Source organism: Miscanthus floridulus, chromosome 3 (genome assembly GCF_019320115.1).
Source record: "Miscanthus floridulus cultivar M001 chromosome 3, ASM1932011v1, whole genome shotgun sequence".
Lineage (NCBI taxonomy): Eukaryota > Viridiplantae > Streptophyta > Magnoliopsida > Poales > Poaceae > Miscanthus > Miscanthus floridulus.
In genome coordinates this window covers 102,952,192-102,957,889 of record NC_089582.1, presented here as the reverse complement: position 1 = coordinate 102,957,889, position 5,698 = coordinate 102,952,192, and the positions used below count along the sequence as shown (strand labels likewise).

The 5,698-nt window shown below is 49.2% G+C and overlaps 1 pseudogene; it reads left to right on the top strand.

The window, feature by feature from the left end:
• Positions 1-1,771: 1,771 nt before the first annotated feature.
• LOC136547617 (uncharacterized) lies at positions 1,772-3,925 on the top strand (annotated as a pseudogene).
• The last annotated feature ends 1,773 nt before the right edge of the window (positions 3,926-5,698 follow it).

Below are 5,698 nucleotides of genomic sequence, written 5' to 3'. Positions count from 1 at the left end.
TGTGATGAGTAATTGTCAATGTGATCCACGAAGTAGGTTGAGTGGTGACTAACCCTACCAAGGCAACAGCTATGTGTGCGACATGTCTTTTTGGCTTGTGTTGTGTAGGTGTGGAGCTCAGATGCGGTGGTCGACGGTGAGGTGAAGGTCAAGGAGGACGTGCCGTGCCGACAGACTGGGAGCGGTGAAGGATGGACGTGAGGCTTGGACCGAGGGACCCAGAGGCCGGGTGACTAGCCACGGTGGCTGACACTTGGGACATCGACAAGTGCAAGAAGACATGGAGTGACGGTGTTGACCGGGTCAAGACGGCGGACGCGTGAGCCGAGCGAGGCTCAAGAGGACTTGGCGGGCCGGCCAGTCGAGGACGGAGGTGACACGCGTCGGATGGTGGGGGACGCGTATGGAGTACGCTACTCACGGACGGTTTGATGGTTTGGACCTCAAAACCATCGGATGGACGGTTTACGGGTTTGGGCCTCAAAACCCAGGCGGAGGTTCCGAGGTGGGACGGAAGGCACGTGGCGGCATCGGGGAGTTCTCGTCGAGGCAAAGCTACCGATGAGAAGGCGCGGTGGCCGTCGGATCAAGATTACACCGGGTTGGACAACAACGCCCTTGGGCTTAGTGGTTCAACTCATTTGTATCCAGGGGCAAAACTGGGAATGTGTAATAGCCCTGTTAAATAGGATGAGGGAGCCCCCATCTCCCTCACCTCCTCTAGTTTTCATTTTCTCCTTTAGGGTTTCTTCCTCTAGTTTGCTTTCATGTATGAGAGAGGTCCATAACTCAAATTGTGACTTGGTTTTGAAGGAATCGGTGGCCGTAACCACCGTATGCCCTCCGGGATTCATGATTTAGTTGTGTTCTTGATGTGATTTTGGTGTTCTTCACAAGCTCCTTTTGTCCCCTCTTGTTTTCCCTCTCATTTCTTCGTTTTGGGATGGTTTTGGTTTGTTCTTGTTGCCTTGGATCGATCAATGACATGAGTAGAAGCTTTCCACCGAAGGAAATCCACTAATTCCTCACGAGATCGCAGATCCGGGCAATTTAAGTTCTTGACCTATTTTTTGGGGGATTCTTCAATTCCTTCGATTCAAGGAGTTAGAGTTTGTTTCGGGCCATGATCCTTTAGAGGTTGCCTTTCTACTCGCTTGTGAACCCTTGTGCAAAATTTCAAGTCATTTGGAGTTGATTTGATCAAGTTATGGCTTGATTTGATTTTTCCCGAGAAACTGCTCGTTCATACCGGACGCGTCCGATATGATCTAGGACATGTCCGATATTTCTCACTTTGGAGTTTTGAGCTGAAATTTGGTGGAGACCTTCCCTTGGTGTATAAAGAGCTATGGTTAAAATTTCATGATTTTTGGACACCATTTGATGGGGTTTTGGATTTTTCTCTTTTGGTCAGCTTGTTGCTGAAAATACCGGACGTGTCCGATATAATACCGGACGTGTCCGATATTTGCAGGAGCAGTGCTGTTTTCTTTTGGGAGTTTGCTCGTTTGGGCTTCGATCTGTGTTTCGTTTGCTCTGTGGTGACCTGCTGTGTTCTGAGGGAGCATCCACCCTTCTCTAGGGTCGTGGTCATCAAGTCTTTCGTGTATGCTTTTTGGGGATTGATGTTGGGACAGTGGTCGAAGATTTCAAAAGAAATTTGAGGCTCCCATTCACCCCCCCTCTGGTCGCTGTTTCCGGTCCTTCAATTGGTATCAGAGCCGGTTAAAGATCATTCCACCTTAATCGGTCTGTGATCCACGAAGGCGACATGGAGCGTGGTTCCAGCAAACCACCGCACTTTGATGGGTCCAACTATCCTTATTGGAAGATCTGCATGTCTGCGCATCTCCAGGGGATTGATTGGCTCATCTGGGAAATTTGCAAGGATGCTGCGTACGTTGTGCTCCCTGTTGCGGCTCGTACCACCCAGGATCACAAGGATCGGCACAACGCAAATAGCAAAGCTCATAGTGTGCTTTTCTTGAGTCTTTCGCTTTCTGAGTTCGAGCGTGTCTCCGATTGTACTACAGCTCAAGAGATCTGGGTGAGGCTTTAGAGCTATCATGAGGGGACCGCATAGGTCAAGACCAGACTCTACGAGACGTACAAGCGTGAGTACAAGAACTTCTCTTAGCTTGATGGCGAGTCCATCGATGCCATGTTTTCCCGCTTTCAGACTATCGTCAACAAAATGAAAGCGAACAAGGCCAACTTACCTTATAGTGATCATGAGAGGGCGCTCAAGCTTCTCTATGCCCTTGATCGAAAGGTATGGGATGTAAAGGTGTCAGCGATCATTGAGTCAGCCAACTATGACACCCTCACCGTCGACGAGCTTTTCAGCAAGCTCAAGTCCACAGAGATCGACTACCAAACCCAAGCCAAGCTCAAGAATCCTTCTGCACCAACCATGGCTTTGGTCTCAGGTAGTGGTTCAAGTTCATTGACTAACCCTTCACAAGCTTCTTTCTCTTTGTCGTGCTTGATGTCAGTCACAGAGGAGCAGCTAGAGTCTCTTGGGGATGATGAGTTGGCACTCATCATCAGTCGGTTCTCTCGGTTTCACAACAACCGTTTGAACCGCCAACGCAGTGGTGGCCCGAAGGAGGGATGCTATGGATGTGGAGATCTAGACCACTTTGTCACGCACTGCCCCAAGAAGAAGCCCTTCACCAACAAGTACGACTCTGGCAAGCGCAAGGATAAGCGCGACTACACCTCCAGCAAGCACAAGGCCAAGGGTGGCTTCGACAAGGAGGCGATCAAGAAGGCATACCGCAGGAAGGCCAAAGCTCAAGAACGCGCCTTCCTCACCTCCCTCAGCGACCTCGATGACGACTCTGACGATGATCACTCTTCTTCTCCCTCGACCGATGATGAGTCTGAGAAGAAGCGCGAGGACAAGCTCAACGGTCTCTGCTTTGTTGCCGGTGCAAACCGTGGTGGGTTTTGCACTATGGCGGTTGACGGTGGAGCAAAGCTCAAAAAGGACGTCGACGTCGACGATGACGAAAATGAGGTACCGCCCACACTTGACTCACTTATGCTTGAGCTTGATACTATGAATGATACATTGATGAGTCAAGATAAGTTGCTTAAGCATGCTGCCCATGAGAGAAAAGAGTTTAAGGACCAGCTAGAGGTTGCTTTGAAGGAGTTGGAGCTTGCCAAGAGTGGTGTAGTGGTGTTAGAGGAGGAGGAGTGCGATGAGTGCGCTATACACATGTCTAACCTCTCTGACTTGCAATCCAAGTATGCTGTTTTGCTTGATGAATGTGATGAGCTGAAGTCTCATTCTGGGTTGCTCGGTGCATGCAAGTCCTGCTCAGGCTTGCAATCTGAGTTGGCAGAGAAGGTTGCCAAACTTGCTAAGTTTGAGAAGGCCAACTCAGATAGCACCACCACTACATGTGTTTGATGTGAAGCTTTGGTGTTGGAGCTTGAGTCCTGCAGGCATGATAAGATGAGAACCGAGGAAGAAAACACACAACTTCGGTCCATCTTGAGCTGGGTGTCATGTAGTGAGCCTCAGTTGGACATGATGGTGAGCCAGTTTAGGCGGGGAACTGACTCATCGGGAGTAGGCTTTGCTATAGGTGGGAAGGGTGAGCATGTCTATGGCAAGGTTGGTGAACATAGTGGTTTGAACCCAAGTGAGAAACCCACCAACACTCCCAAATTGATCAAGATCCCTCCACCAGAGTCTACCAAGCCTATGATCAAAGATGGTGTGTTTGAAGAACCACCAAAAGCTCCACCATCCAAGCAAGTTTGGGTTCCCAAACCAAACCACTTTCGGAACTCACTTGATACTCTACCCAACATCTCTAGTGCACCCCTTCCTAAAGCCAAAAAGCCTCAGAAAGTGAACCACATCCACAAGAGAGTGAGTCAACCACCATCCAAGAGAGAGGTGAGGTACCACTGTGACTATTGCCATAGAGATGGTCATTTGGCTGAGTTTTGCTTTAGGAGGAAGAGAGATGAGCGGCGTGAGTACGAGTTGAACAACCGGAACATGTACCGTCCTCCCTATGGCGTACATGTACCGCCTGTTCAGAGGCACAGTGTTAGGCCTAGAGGTGCAATGCCTCAAGGTGCTAGGCCTCAGGTGGCGAGACCACGCGGTGGTCGTGCCCGGCGTGGCCCAAGTCATGATCTATATGACTCTGGACCTCACGACGGTGGCTTTCAGTCCCACACTCCTAGCGGACCACGTTTTCCCCCACATGGTGATTGCTTCTCTCTAATGGGACATGGCATGTATGGTGTTTTTCCTAACATTTTTCCAGGGCAAATGACTCAACACTAGTATTCTCCTCATTTCACTAACCCCAGTGTTGTGCCATTTGCTCACCCCCTGTCTTTCTATTGATGCAGAGCGGAGGCCTAGAGAACACGTGGCTTGTTGATTCTAGCTGTTCACGCCACATGACCGGAAGTTCCAAATGGTTCTCTAGCCTCGACCCCATGCAATACAAGGAGTACATCACATTTGGGGACAATAGCAAAGGTAAGGTGCTATCTCATGGGACCATTCGGGTCAATGAGTCTTTTATCTTGAAGGACGTTGCTTTGGTTTCAAGCCTGCATTTCAATTTGCTCTCTGTTTTGCAACTCCTTCAAGATGGGTTTGAGGTGCGCTTTAAGACTGGACTTTCTCGTGTGCTCGATTCTCAGGGACATCTAGTTTGTCAGATTGTTCCTTTCGGTCGAGTTTTTAGAGCTGATTTCTCTCAGTCTTTCGGTTCTTCTTGCTGTTTGGTTGCCGGATCTTCTTCTCATTTGTGGAAGTGGCATAGGAGACTTGGTCACTTGAGCTTCGATCTCCTAGTGAGGTTGAGTTCTCTTGACATGATTCGAGGATTGCCTAAACTTAAGGTTGAGAAGGATCTGGTATGCCATCCCTGTCGCCACGGAAAGATGGTGGCTACTTCCCATCCTCCAGTGACTCAGGTCATGACCACGAGACCCGGTGAGCTACTCCATATGGACACTGTTGGTCTGGCTCGGGTTCGGTCAGAGGGAGGGAAGTGGTACATTCTTGTGATCGTGGATGATTTTTCTCGCTATTCTTGGGTGTTTTTCATGGAGGGCAAGGACGAAGCGTTTTCTCATGCTCGTGACTTGATCTTGAGGTTGCAAACTGAGTTACCAAAGAATGCCATACGAGCTATCTGCAGTGACAATGGCACTGAGTTCAAAAACTCTTAGTTTGACACCCTCTGTGCTTCTTTGGGTCTTGAACATCAGTTTTCTTCGCCCTATGTCCCTCAGCGGAATGGTGTTGTTGAGCGCAAAAATCAGACTTTGGTTGAAATGGCCAGGACGATGCTCGATGAGCATAGGACTCCTAGGCGTTACTGGGCCGAAGCCATCAACACCGCCTGCCATGTTTCAAACCGCATTTTTCTTCGTGCTTTCTTAAAGAAGACATCCTACGAGTTGCGGTTTGGGCGTCCACCCAAGGTGAGTCATTTTCGAGTCTTCGGTTGCAGGTGCTTCATTCTTAAGCAAGGTAATCTTGACAAGTTTGAATCTAGATCTTTGGACGGTATATTCCTCGGTTACGCTTCTCATTCACATGCGTACCGTGTGCTTAATCTTGAAACTAACCGTGTCATGGAGACTTGTGAAGTCACCTTCGACGAAACCATGCCCTCTTCTATTTCTGTCTTTGAACGTGAAGGTGATG